We start from the raw sequence: 15,819 nt of genomic DNA on the forward strand, positions 1-15,819 counted from the left end.
GAAAGTAAGTATATAACAACCCTGGTTGACTGATGTCACTGTAAAAAGTCCTGCTAATACCATGTGAACCATTTGAAGAACAACTAGCATTCTTGAAGATTTCCCTTTCTGTAACTTCCCTTTTGGATGCATATCAACTGAATCTGTTGAACATTCATCGTGGGAAAAGTTGATTTGGGGTAGACCTTTGACCATTCTATTTGTGCAAAGTTGTTGAAGATAACAGAAGGAAAGATGTCCATACTACTCATGCCATAATTTGATTATGTTAACAAGGCCTTTGAAGGAGACTTGGGCACAAAATGGGAGAAAGAGCATAACCTTTTGTCATGATTCACTTTCCTCATTGCAACCAAGGAGTCAACTTTTAGACTATGCACCTGTACTAAGTCAGGATGGAACTCAACTCTATGTCCATCTCCAAGGTGAGTGATTTGGTAAATCGAGAGGAGATTAGAACTAAGGTTTGGAACATAGAGAACATCTTTGAACTCTCCTTTTTCCATCTCCACATTTCCTTTCCCTTCAACTTCCATTTTGGTATCATCTCCCACAAAGATGTGTAGTACCTTTGACTGCTTCATTGAAGAAAAATCCTCCTTTGAAGAACCCATGTGATAAGAGGCACCTGAGTAAAGTATCTATTTCTTTGAAGAATTTGTATTTGCCATGAGTGCTTGCCCTTTGCCCTTTGAATCTGAAGAAGACCCTTTATCCTTATAGGCATTAGGCAATGGAACATTATGTTTCTTCATGATGTTGTTCAACTCATCAATCTTTTTATGATAACACTCATGTTCTTCATGACCCATTTTCTTGCAATAGGCACACTTTTTCTTCTCCTTATTGTTGTCTCCCTTCTTATTGGAATTTGAGGAAGACTTGCCTTGTTGATTGGATTGTGGTGTTGTCTTTTCTACATCCTCTGATTTGTTCTTCTTCCACTTCTTATTCTTACCCTTTCCTTTATTTGAAGACTGTCGACCTAAATTTTGAGAACCCTCATTATTGGCCACCAATGCTTTAGACTTAGGTAAATTGAGAATCCCCATTGATTTCAACTTCTTTTCTTCTGTATCCAATAGATCAACATATTTGTCAAAAGAGACTTTCTTATAAGCATATCCTAATGTGGTCTTTGAGGTGTTATAAGGGGAAACAAATGTGGAGTACTCAGATGGCAGCTTGTTATGTATGAGATAGATCAATCTATCATCTTTGATAGGACTCCCACAATCAGTAAGATTTGTCCTTAGTTCATTCACCTTAATGATGAAATCCTGTATAGAATCAAATGACTTAGGATCTAAGGAGACAAGCTCGTCTTCAATTTTGAAAACATCCTCTTCAAACACTTTACTATATAGATTTTTCGAGGATATCCCAAGCTTCCTTGGATGTAGAAGACTTCTTAATTTGATACATAATCTTGTCATCAACCCCCAAACATATATCACCTAGAGCTTTCCTATCCATTACCACCAAAGCTGAAATATCACTTGTTAATACATTATCACCTGCTGGTTTAGGAAGGGTACCATCTACATATTGAGAAACTCCATTGTGCATTAAATGTTACTACATTTTGATGGACCATATAGCATAGTTATGTGGAGTTAATTTAGGAGATTTAAAATTGCCCATGATGCAAAAAATGAAAGAAAATTGCAGAAATGAAGGAACACAACACCAAGAACACCCCCCCTTTTCACTAAATCAAGAAACCCCCCCAAAATATATGCTTTTGGCACTTTATAAGTAGTGTGATTACAATGGCCACTTACCAATTTTGGCCTTCGTGGACTTCTAATTTATCTTGTTACAACCTCTTGAAAGATCAGAAATCTAGAAATTTATAATGTAGAACAATTTGAAGTAATACAAAGCAAAGAAAGGCCCTATTTCTGAAAGTGACACTTTTGTCCACACAACCCTACAATCTAATTGCAGATCTGGAAAGTAGACAAAAAATAACACACTTTAAAAAAAAATGAAACTTGTTTTTGAGTCCAAATAAGCCTGTATGGAGCGTTTGAAGTTGCAAAATGTAGGTTTAAGCAAGTACAATCACCAAAAGATGCAATTTTTGACAAATTCATGTACCAAATCCAGAAAAAAGTTGCACCACTGAAAAGTTTAGGAAATTCTACCTAATTTCAAAAACATCGCACTTGATTTGGAGTATAGATGACTAAGATATGGCCTCCTAAAGTCAAACTACAAAATCAAAAATCAATCTGGAGAAGGGTTGCATCAGCAAAAGATAGGGTTAAATTTTATGGTCATAGGGTCATCGCAATAGTTCTAATTTGCCCTAAAATGACGATCAGACGACCATCAAATTTAGGTTCACAGATTTGATGATGTCAGCAACTTTAGCCTCATGATGATGTCAGCAATACATATTTGTACGAAATCATATGACACAAATGACGTGTTCGGGTGAGCTGGCATACAGACACTGACATGTACCGGCTAATTATACAAGCTAACTGTGCGATGAGTGGATGCCATGTGTTTGCTACGTGGATCATTGACTATATGTACAGTCACAAGTTGGTGACGTGGGCGATAGCTGGTCTGACTGGGCAGGCAACGTACAACTGGCTATGTGGAATTGGTCCACATGTATGGGTGGGTACATATAAAACAGGTCCACATGGCAGCGGCCTGAAGCTACCACGTGTCTTGCACAAATTTTCTATCGCTAGGCTCTCAAAAGTGTTGCCGAAAATAATTATAGTTGCCAGTTTTATTTTGTGGGCAACAACGCCATTATCGTGCCAGATTTTTGAAGAACTGATGCGAGAAGAGAAGAAGACGGCATCAGAGATCAATGTGCACCAATTTTATATTTTGTTTATTGCCGGGGGTATTTCGTGGGCCAGATTTTTATTTTTGTTCATTGGAATTCTGTTGAATTATCCCACACATAGCAGGGTTTGGGGATACGTATATAGTTTAAAAGAAGAAGCCCGCAGCCTCAGATATAAAGACCCATTGTAGATTATTGAAATTCGCCAAAAGAATATGTGTGGTCCTGTTGGTTGGATGTGTAAAGTAAGCTAGAATGAGGTGCCCTCATCGGTAATTTGTGCCAAAAAATAGTAATGTGCCCACTGATTAGGATAAATCCCTACGAAATAAATACAAATATTCCTCAGCAGGGCCGAGGTGTGACTGCTCGATTCTGCAAAAAAAATTCTCTAAATGGGCAAAAAAATCTAAAAATACCCTAATCAAAAAATTGTAGAGAATTAAAATTAAATTCAGATCCGAAATAAATTCGCAAATTGAATTAGATCATACCCAGTTTACAAATTGATGCCTTTGGGTGTCAGTTTGCAAAAAAGAAAAACCTCACAATCAACTTTAGCCCAACATAGGCAAATTTATAGTTGATCTTGATTGAATTGACATTCTGGACGCAATGGCAAGGTCAGATCTAGCTCTAAATGCTCCCAATTTCTACAGATTCTCTAGATTCAAGTCGAGGTGTTGAAGCATGAACAATCTCAAATGGCTATGTGTAGAGAATCTCCTTGAGGTGTGATACTGCGTAAGAATTTTTCTTAGGGCATAATTCACCCAAGACCAAGGAACTCAAACACAAGCACACCAATAGACCAAAGAGAGAGAATGATCAGAATGACAATATATTCATTCAATATGCCATATCAAAGCACACTAAGAGTGCTTGTATATAAAGGCCTCTAGAGAGCTTCTAGAATGCATAGAAGTTAGCGACATGATAAGTCATAAAACCAAGCACATGTCCACCAAATATGGGTTATCCTTCATTAAGCATAGAAATAAGTGTGATGATGTGAGGATAAGCTTACAATGGTGTAGCACACAAACCAGTGTTATAGACAACATGTGCTAAATTAGAAGTGTGAATAATTGTGTTGTCTACATGACAACTCAATGAATGATGCAAACTCCAGTGTTGTAGACACCATGTGTTGAATTAGAGTTGCATACTTCTGTGTTGTCAACATGACAACTCATGAGAGTACACAAACTCCTAAGTGTCTCACCTAAATAAATAATAAAATAATGCAATATAATAAAATAGTGAATTAACCTAAGTAAACTTAAGTAAAGTGTAAATAGTAAATACTTATTTACACCAACAATGATGATTCAGCTAGCCCAACTACTGACAACAAAATCATGTTGTCAACTCAAACAACCCCACTCTTGATAACACAGATTGCAATCTTGCTACCAATAATAGATATAATGTAGATGTTGTTGTAAAGCCTTCTGAAGATGAAAAAAGAAAGGAAAAGGTTCTGAGGCAACCAGTGGACAAAGGAGGAGATGAAAGGTATCATTCAAGATGTTGAAGACAATTCTTTTTCCATAAGAGAGTAGCTAGAAAGTGGAGAATTCATACTAGTAGCTTAATATATTGGCTATCAAGACTCACAACAACAAAAACAAAGGGACCATCAACAATTCTTTCAATAGAAGAAGAGATGGAGGTTGTTTAGTGGTGTAAATCTTTATCTTAGCTTGGTTATGGATTGGAGATAATTTAGGTCAAGTCACATGTGGCTCACATATGCCAAACAAGGACAAATCCATTCAAGAATGGCTTACTAGGGAGGTTATGGTGGGTGAGATTCCACAAACACCATCTAAGATTTGATATTGAGAATTGTAGAGGGTCTAGATAGGGATAAAGCAGTGATGTTACGATCGAGTATTATTGCATATTTTCATAACAATTTAACATAATTGTATAATGCTAATCACTATGAACCAACTCACATATGGAACTGTGATGAAACAGGGGTGCAAGCAGGCAAAATTTGTGGGATGTGGGTGATTTCAAATTTGGGTTGTAGAAGTGTGCCCCAAGTCTTATCTAAAATGTTAGATTGTGGTGACTGATCAGGAAAGTACTATACATACTTCATAATTAGTGGGGTTTCGAATTTTTTTTTTTTGGTACTATTCGCCATTCGTAGATTTTTTTTTGGTACTATTCACCATTTGTAGATTCGCCACTAAAGTTATGGCTAATTATGGCTGACATCTTATAACCCTAAAGCGGTTTAATACTTGTATAAAAGGGTTTAGGGTTGGGTATTTTTTCAATTTATGTTGTGATGCAAAATTGGTTCTTGCAGCAGTATTGAGCTGTAAGGGATTACGGATTGTAATCAGGTTGTAACCACTGGATTGTAATAAGATCAGACTTGTTGTTTGGTGGACGTAGCCTAGGGATTGGGTGAACCACGTTAAATCTTGGTGCCTTGTGTTCATTTCTGTGTGATCTATTATTTTTTGTTATTGGTTATATTTGCATGTAGTTTTTATTTCTATTCGTGGTTTATCCTAACAAGTGGTATCAGAGTCTACTTGTTTTTCAGTTATCCTCTACAGGAAAGTTTCACAGTTGAGTGGGAGTCTCATGGTTGAGTGGGAGCAATGGCAGATGAGGGTGAGCTAAGGGTTGACAGGTTTAATGGGCAGAACTTCCAATTATGGAAGATGCAAATGGAAGACTATCTATATCAAAAGGATTTATGGAAGCCGTTGGAAGGCAAAGCCAAGAATCAGGGAACTATGTCAGAGGTTGAATGGGATCTTTTGGATAGAAAGGCACTTGGAAGCATTCGGTTATGCTTGGCACCATCGGTGGCATTTAATATTACAAAAGCAAAGATGACAGAAGATTTGATGAAAACCCTAGCGACACTGTATGAAAAGCCCTCCGCTTCAAACAAGGTATTTCTCATGAAGCGTTTATTTAATATGAAAATGGCAGAAGGTGGATCTATTGCAGATCATTTAAAAGAGTTTAATACTATTACTAGTTAGTTATCTTCTTTGGGTATCAATTTTGATGAAGAAATTAGAGCTCTCTTGATTTTGTGTTCTTTGCCTGAAAGCTAGAATGGCTTGGTAATGGTGGTGAGTAATTATGTTCCTGGATCTAGTACCCTAAAATATGATGATGTGATCGGTGTTGTTTTGAGTGAGGAAACTCGTAGGAAATCCTCAGGTGGATCAACATCAGGAAGTGCTTTGAATGCACAAAGCAGGGGCAGAATGACTGAGAGAGGAAGTAACTTTGGAAATCGTGAGAAATCAAGAGGAAAGTCAAAGGGGAGGAGGTCTCAATCGAGAGGACCAAACCATTGCTGGTATTGTGGGAAACCAAGGTACAAAAAGAAAGATTGCTGGAATCGAAAGAAAAATGAAAGAGATAAATCAGATGGAGACAATGAGGAAAATGTGGTAAGTAACAAATCCGAAGAGGATGCTTTGCTTCTGTCTTTAGAAAGTGTAGATGATTCATGGGTTTTAGATTTTGGTGCTTCATTTCATACTACACCTCATAGAGGTTATTTCATTGATTATGTCCAAGGGGATTTTGGGCTTGTTTATTTGGGGGATAATGAACCTTGTCAAATTGTTGGAAAGGGAAAAATTAAGATTAAGTTGCAGAATGGGAATCATTGGCTACTACATGAGGCAAGACATGTTCCAAGGCTGAGTAGGAATTTAATTTCAGCAGGGCAACTCGGTGATGACGGTTGTGTAGTTACTTTTGATGATAAAAATTGGAAAGTTTCAAAAGGTTCCCTTGTAGTAGCAAAAGGTGTGAAAGTAGGCACCTTATATCTTTGTACAGGTCATATTGTTCCTTCTACTTTGATTGTTTCAGAGAAAAATGAATGTTCAAGAACAATTGCTGCAGTTGAGCAGGGAGAACAAATAGTTGTTGTAGATTCTGATACAGCATTGTGGCACAACAGACTTGGGCACATGAGTGAGAAAGGTATGAAAGTACTTCATTCAAAGAAAGTTTTACCAGGTCTGAAATGTGTTAATATGGATTTTTGTGAAAGTTGTGTGTATGGAAAACAAAAGAGAGTGAGTTTTATAAAGACTGGGAAGGAAAACAAAAAGGAGAAATTAGAGCTTGTGCATACAGATGTATGGGGACCAGCTCAGATATCTTCCCTTGTTGGCTCTCATTATTATGTTACATTTATTGATGATGCAACTAGAAAAGTATGGGTTTATTTCCTTAGATATAAATCTGATGTATTTCAAACTTTTAAGAAATGGAAATGCTTGGTTGAAAATGAGAGTGGTAAGAAATTAAAATGTCTTAGATCTGATAATGGTGGTGAGTATTGCAGTCATGAATTTGAAGATTATTGCTCCTCTAATGGTATTCGTAGACAGAAAACTGTTCCAAGGACTCCACAGGAAAATGGAGTGGCTGAACGCATGAACAGGACTATAATGGAGCGCGCAAGGGGCATGAGGTTGCATGCTGGGTTACCCTTACACATGTGGGTAGAGGTTGTCAATACTGTAGTACATTTGATTAATAGAGGTCCCTCTACTCCTTTGGGCTGTGGTATTCCAAAGGAGGCACAAACTAGTAAGAAGGTGAGTTATTCTTTTCTAAAGACCTTCGGTTGTGAAGCTTTTGCTCATACAAACTCTAAAAATAGAACCAAGCTAGAAGCAAAATCAAAGAAATGTGTCTTTGTTGGATATAGCATTAATGAATTTGGTTGTAGGCTTTGGCATTTTGAAAATCATAAAATTGTTAGAAGTTGGGATGTCATATTCAATGAGAAAGTGTTGTACAAAGATCTGTTGCAGCAACATGAGAAGAAAGAAGATGATTATGTAGTGTTGGATGATACTCCAAACGTTGTTGTTCCAGCCATTCCTCATGATGTGCAACAACTACAACAACAAATACCACACACACCAGTGAATGTTAGACGATCAACGAGGCAAATTAGACCTCCACAAAGATTTTCTCCCTCTTTGTATTCTATTTTACTTACCGATGCTGGCGAACCTAAAAGTTATGATGAAGCTGTGCAGATGGATACCAAGATTCAGTGGGAGTCTGTAATGAAAGATGAAATGGACTCTTTGCTGAAGAATAAGACATGGGATTTGTGCAAGTAGCCTGCAGGTAAACAGGCTTTACAAAATAAGTGGGTTTACAGGTTGAAAGAAGAGGAAGGAGGTAAGAAAAGATTTAAGGCTAGGTTAGTTGTAAAAGGATTTGCACAGAAAAGGGGAGTTGACTTTGATGAGATATTTTCTTCTATTGTTAAAATGACTTCTATCTGTACTGTTTTAAGTCTTGTGGCTACTGAAGATTTGCATTTAGAGCAGTTGGATATTAAAACAACCTTCCTTGATGGTGATTTGGATGAAGAAATCTATATGGCTCAACCACAGGGATTTGAGGTCAAAGGTAAGGAGAACTTAGTGTGCAAATTGAGGAAAAGTTTATATGGCTTGAAGCAAGCACCTCGACAATGGTATTTGAAATTTGACAGGTTTATGCATGAGCATGGCTATAACAGGTGTCATTCGAATTATTATGTTTATTTTAAGAGGTTGGATGATGATAGCTACATTATTTTATGTTTATATATTGATGATATGCTTGTAGATGGGTCTAACATGGATCATATTAAGGGGCTGAAACGCCAGTTAGCACATGCATTTGCTATGAAGGATTTGGGGGTAGCAAAACAAATCCTTGGTGTGAAGATTTGCAGAGATAGGAAGAACAAAACATTAACACTATCTCAGGCTAATTATGTTGAGAAGGTGTTGCAACGTTTCTCTATGGAGAATGCTAAAGCTATCAGCACACCTTTATTTGGTCATTTGAAATTGACTAAGGAGATTTGTCCTAAGACACAGGAAGAGGAGGATAAGATGTCCAAGGTACCCTATGCTTTAGCTGTAGGAAGCTTGATGTATGCTATGGTATGCACTAGGCCAGATATTGCCCATGCAGTGGGAGTCATTAGCAGGTATATGAGTCATCCAGGATTTGAGCATTGGAATGCTGTCAAGTGGATTCTTAGATATTTGAGAGGAACATCCAATAAGTGTTTACACTTTAGGGGCTCTACTATTGATTTACAGGGCTATGTTGACTCAGATTTGACAGGGGATATTGATACCAAGCAGATTACTACAGGTTATGTCTTTACTGTTGGTGGGGCAGCTGTGAGCTGGGTTTATAAGTTACAAAAGATTAATGCTCTATCCACTACAGAGGCAGAGTATGTTGCTGCTACAGAGGCAACCAAGGAGATGATATGGCTTTAGTTCTTCTTGGAAGAATTGGGACATCCTTAGAAGGATAATTATTTGTTTACAGATAGTCAGAGTGTCATTCATCTTGCAAAGAATTCAGCTCTGCATTCTAAGACCAAACACATATAGTTGCGGTACCATTTCATTCGGTCAGTTTTGGAGGATGGACAGTTAAAGATACATACCAATGACAATCCAGTAGATATGTTGACAAAGGTTGTAACACGGGAGAAGCTGAACTCCTCTTCAGCTTCGATTGGTCTTTTAGACTAAACATGAATAAAAGAATAGTAGCGTCCAATGTGGTTTGATCCAGTGGGAGCCCCATGTGGTAGTGGTATTACTACAGGATCAGTCTCCAAGTGGGAGATTGTTGTTTAGTGTGGAGCTTGATCAGTCCCCAAGTGGGAGATTGTTAGATTGTGGTGACTGATCAGGAAAGTACTGTACATACTTCATAATTAGTGGGGTTCCAAATTTTTTTTTTGGATATTATTCACCATTCGTAGATTCGCCACTAAAGTTATGGCTAATTATGGCCAATATGTTATAACCCTAAAGCAATTTAATACTGGTATAAAAGCGTTTAGGGTTGGGTATTTTTTTAATTTATGTTGTGATGCAAAATTGGTTCTTACGACGGTATTGAGCTGTAAGGGATTACAGATTGTAATCAGGTTGTAATCACTGGATTGTAATAAGATCAGACTTGTTGTTTGGTGGACATAGCCCAGGGATTGGGTGAACCACGTTAAATCTTGGTGCCTTGTGTTCATTTCTGTGTGATCTATTATTTTCTGTTATTGGTTATATTTGCATGTAGTTTTTATTTTTGTCCGTGGTTTATCCTAACATAAAAGCCATGAATGGATCAAAATATTGTGTTGTGTAAATGCAACTAGTCATAGCATACCAGGCTTCTATCTATTCAAAGCAAAAAAGAAAACTTTGAACTTACATTGCTAAATGTGAAGCAAGAGCTTGCACAACAGCACAAGCACATGCTTGGATGACAAAATAGTTATTCTTAATTTGGTTGCATCATTTTTCTAGGTCTATACCAAGTGGTACTTCATTTAAAAATAAGCATCTCTTCATCTTTGATAGGCATGGAAGCCATATTTCCTTTGCAACAATTTAAGAGGCAAGATCCCTAGGCATAGATCTTATTACATTGCCTGCTCACACTAGTCATAAAATACAACCATTAGATGTAAGTGTTTTTTCTCCATTCAAGACATATTTCAAAGCTAAAAGGTCAAAATGGATGGCCAAACATCCACATATAGAGATAAGGAGAATAGAATTGGTAGAACATGCAAGCAAAGCTTTCAAACTTGCCCTTGGGTCTGACAACATAAAGGTTGGTTTTCAAAGGACTAGAATTTGGCCACTAGATAGAGATGCACATTGTAGTGACATGAATCCAAGTGAAGCATTCAATGCAGAAGATGAAAATGATGTTTTAGGCATTGTAAGAATCTTAAGGTTGGTTATGAAGATGATGCTATTGAACAATGTTTGGCACACATGACAAAAGAGCATATAGAGAATACAAATGAAAATAGAAATTCACCAACGGATGATGTGTTTTCACCAACACATGTCAGCCAGACACAATATGAAAGTGACTTGCAAGATGAAATGTCTTTGCCAACACAATTTGGTACACCTAATTGGGTTAAAGAAGCAAAGGACTTGGTAGTGTAGATTGATTTCCAAAATGAAGACCTTTCATTGACCAAGCCCAAACAATCCTATAATAGATAGTCCTATGGAGGTACCTGAACCTTTCCCTAGCTTTATGTTGAACTAAATATTTTGCTTATGTTGTTAGCTATCTAATTTTTCTTAGACCATGCTAATTTTCAAAATCCACAAGTTGGTCATGTTGTAATATCAATTGTTGACTTATCTATTGCAAACAATCATATAACGAGTAGTATTGTGGAGGTGCTAGAACCCTTCCTTGGCTTTATGGTGAACTTAATATTTTGCTTTTGTTTCCAACTATGTAAGTTTTCTTAGACCATGCTAATTTTCCAATTCCATAACTTGATCATTTTGTAATATCAATGTGTAGAGATATATGAATCTGCATATTTCTATTTAAACATCTTTCCAAACAAGGTGGTCATTTTGCAATTCTTAGAACATTAGTTATTATGCAATACCTCTAGTATAAATGTGAAGAATTATTTATTGCATACTATTATACAAATTACGCTTGCACTGAGACAAGTTTTGAGTTTTTATAGACACATCACTTAATTTTTGTATTTTAATTTTTTGTATACATGTTTATAGTTATACAATTATGTACTGCATACACACACATATGTATATATACATCATGTAATATTAATGTCTTCCCACAAACTCTATTGTATTTTTTCCAACAACTCTATACAACACAAAGACTCAACTTTGATTTTGCATAGTTTAATTTGAAGAAACAAAGTGAAGTGATTATGTGGATAATAAGATCAATAATTAAAATAAATATCACTCTCTTTGAATCACAAAATGGAGTCAAAAGAAACAAATGCATACCACAAACTCTATACAACATAACTAAAAACAAATTATTTGAAAAAAAATAGATAGGTCATTGCCTAGTAAGGTCGAAGAAAGACCTCACCTGCTCAAGATTTGTCAAATCCCCTTAAATAATGTTGTATCGATAGACACATTTGTAAAAGTCTCCTTTGTGTACAAGTCTCCACAACTCTGATCTTGAGAAGATGAAATGACAACCTTCACAATAAATATCAAGTTAGACCATGAATACAAAGAACCAAATAACAAAGATGGATGAGCTTAAAGATTGGGCTAAATATTGACGATACAATAAACAAAGACTCAAAAATGAATTTGGACACAACCCAAGTACATAATGGACACAATAGGAAAGGGAGAACTTTATTAACTATGAAAATATGCCAATATACTTAGTGCAGAGAAAATAGATTCCAAAACATGCCCTATGGGCTTACAATAGTATAAATCTGGAGATAATTTCTTCTCCCAGTACCTCCTCTCAAACTCCACTCTGAACTGCCTTTTACAATGCCAGAAATGTTCTTAAATAGACCCCAAAGGGTTAAGGATTAGGAATACATTCTAGAAAGTGCTAGTTGGCATCCACCGCCAAAATGGAAGGCTCCAAAAGTCGCTTTAGAGGTCGATGCAAAATTAGAAGAATCCAGAAACGATAGCCAAACTTTCGGGAGGCATAACTTTTGAACAGTAGCTCTGATTAACGAACTGTTTACATTTCCAGAAAGCTCTGGGAGTGCTCTATAGCGCTATGGACCAGCTTTGCTTGTCCTCCATTTTTCAATCCTATACGAGGTCATTTAGTGCCTCGAACCTGACTTTGAAGCATTCTTAGGAGGTCTCCAGAAACTAAAAAACTGCAATAATTTTCAAACCGTGCAGCCTTTTCACCTGATTCTTTTTTTGGAATGTTCTAAATTACAATTTTAATCATCCCTCCAATTTACACCTTCTAACTCACCATAATTATGGCTCAATTACATAGTCCTATTTTTTTTACATTTACACATATCCCAAGGTGCTTTAAAACTCTAACCCAAAACACTAATAGTGGAACTGTGAGAGTTGGGAACCTTTATTTGACCCAAATGGGTATCCAAAAATGAAAACACATGAAACAGAAACTATGTCTAGGTATATTTTTTTGGGTTGACACAAGATTGCCCTTATACCTCTAGATGCTCCTACATCAGCTAAATATTGATGTTACAATAAAAAAAGACTCAAAAATGGATTTGTTCTAGAAACACCTCACCTTCCAACTATTTTCTACTACTTTGTGAGGCCCCACACACTGAACATGGATTTTGTGGCGCAGGGCATGGACACTGCCATGTTCTCCAAGGCGTAGAAAGAATTGGCAATAATCTAATTCGCTTCTCTCATGTTTGTCAAACACTACACAAAATTATTGGTTGTAGGGGAGGGAGGGAAAAGGGTGTCCTGGAGTTCCATTGAGTTGAACGAAGGCACACTGGGAATATCATCTATGCTACCCCATGACCCAACTACAATAGCAACAAACTACAAACAATCAGTTCTCAATTTAAATTCCAATAATAAAAACAATTTGACTACTTATGGTTCCTAATTTTCTCTTCATTACCCAAGACTAGTTGATACAAGATGGAAAAATTTGTGACAAAGGTTGTCCAAAGTGAAACAGAGAGGAGATGAAATCATTTAGCAAGAGGAACTACCCAACCGAGCAAAATGTTTGTCACTAAGTAGGATGATGTGGATCATGAGCAATTAAGGTTTGAAATGAGGAAGGTCACATGAGATTCCATGTTTGAGAGGGAGAGGGAGAAGGTCAGCATGTTAGTCCACCTTTTTGATTCCATCAGCACGTAGTCTAGAAAGATGGCCGCCCGAATGTTAAGGCCAAGTTTTTGGGTGTGCAAGAAAACATCTTCCTCGACCTCCATGATATTTTTGTGCCACATGTGAGTGCCACCGAATGCAAGAGAGAGTCTAGTGAGAGGAGAGCCATTTTGATGAGGCATCGCCCTAGATATGGAATGACTATTGCATGCCCTAGATATAAACCCTAGCTGCATGCTCATATCGATTAGGGCTAATAATGATGAAAGATGAACAAATGCAATCTCTAATACTGGAAGAGAAAAATATGGAGTCCAACTCACCTACGATGAGTGGCAGCAACTTCTTCAAGTCATTGCCATGAAACGACTTATGGTAGTAGCCAACCCAGAAGACATCGCTCGAAAATGACTAGTGGTATGATTAGGTGAGTATTGGGAAAATATTTTTAGGGTTAGGTCAACTCACATCAAATATGAAGATATGTATAATTATTTATTAGTTTAAAAAATGTTAATTTATGATAACATTTGTTTGATAATTAGATAGCTAGTCATTAAATAAAGAATATAACCATCTCAAAATATAAATGTGTAGTGCCTGCCCCTAGTTTACATTTTTCGAGCTACATTTATGATATGATTGCCAAAATCTTTTAGGCCAATTTATGTTTGATGAGTAGTATTATTATTTTAGAGATTATCAGAGGATGTTTACACTCAGTTTATTATATGATGAGATTACTTGGTACTCTATATTTCGTGCATGTATGATAATTATTCAATGGTTTTAGTTATCGATGATGATTAGTTAGATGGCTTATTATTTCATGTGCCTCTTATGGATACTTACCCCATACTGCATGTGTATGGTGTGCGTGTTGTTTTATTTATGTATGGTGTTTCTGATATGGTTAAGGAAGGGAGTCGTAGTCACCTGCTAGTCGGGATCTACACGATGCACCACTTCCTGCCATTGCCTGTTTAGCTTAGAATATTGTGTTTGTACATGCGTGGATTTTATGCAGGTTGCAGGTACTGGGTATTGACTTCCCTGAATTGTCAGGATGAGCTTACCCTATCGCACTGTCTCAATGGTAAGAGAGGGGAGATAAACTCTTAAGTCCAAATCCTAAACCCTTTAGCCAATTGTCCTAATTGATAATTAGGACAAGTATATGATTTAAGTGCCCTCCGAATGCATCAAATGATGTAATTTCGTGATTATAACCCTTTTTGTTTGATTTGGTATGTATTTTTCTATGTTGGGTTTTCGTATGTTGCTTTATGAGTCCTTGGTGTATTTTCTATAAATTAAGTCTAAATAAAAAGACTAATTAATGATTTAATTTAATAAGGAATTATTATGATATCTTTATATTTAATTAATTAATTAATTAATTAATTAAAAGAATTAAAGTTGGAAATTAAAGTTCAAGATATATTTAGAACAGGATAATATTTATTTAATTTAATAATAATATATTTGGAGTTCATTTTTAAATAAATGCTAAATATTATTGTTATTTAAATTAATTAAATATGTTATCAATTAAGTTCTAAAATAAATTAAAAAGTTGAAAGATATTAATTTATTAAGAATTCTAGATCGCATGATCTAAACATGAGTTAAATATAAGAATTAAATTAAAAGATTAAATTATAAAAATTAATAATGTTATTTTAATTTCTTAAAAGTGCACATAAGATTTAAAGTAATAAATTAATTAAGAATTGAAGTCAAGTGAAATTTTAAATAAAGTTAATTAATAATTCAACTTAATGTGCATGAAAGTTGAATGCAAAAGAATAAGAAAAGATAATAAAAGTTAAATTGGAGTTAACTGAGTTGTGCAAAGAGTCTTCTCGGGTAAACGCACAATTAGTGCCCCGAATTGAGGAGAAATTGCTTATCACAACTTTGGGGGTTCATTTTTGAGAAGGAGGAATTTGGACAGGAATTTTTGGGGGAGACAATTTTTGGAAGCAAATTTCAGAAGGCTGATACGAAGAAAGTCTTCGAGGGGAAGGTTATTGATAGGAGCAAATTCGCATACAGTTCCTGGAGATTGCATAATAGCATCAGGATCAGGTAAGGTCTTGTGTTTTGACTATCCATTAAATATGCAATTATCCCTTCTTGTCTTCTTCGTGTCTGTGGTTTGTAGATCTGAATTCTCTGTGATGAAAGTTTTAACTGTTCAATATTGTGAATTTATTAATTGTTCGTCAATAATTTCTGTATCCATGAAGACTGGATGAATTATGAGAGCCCTTGTTTTCCTGATTTAGAAATTGAGATTTGATTAGGTAAGGGTTTGAG

Source organism: Cupressus sempervirens, chromosome 3 (assembly GCF_028749045.1).
Source record: "Cupressus sempervirens isolate cs-2001-9-10 chromosome 3, ASM2874904v1, whole genome shotgun sequence".
Taxonomy (NCBI): Eukaryota; Viridiplantae; Streptophyta; class Pinopsida; order Cupressales; family Cupressaceae; genus Cupressus; species Cupressus sempervirens.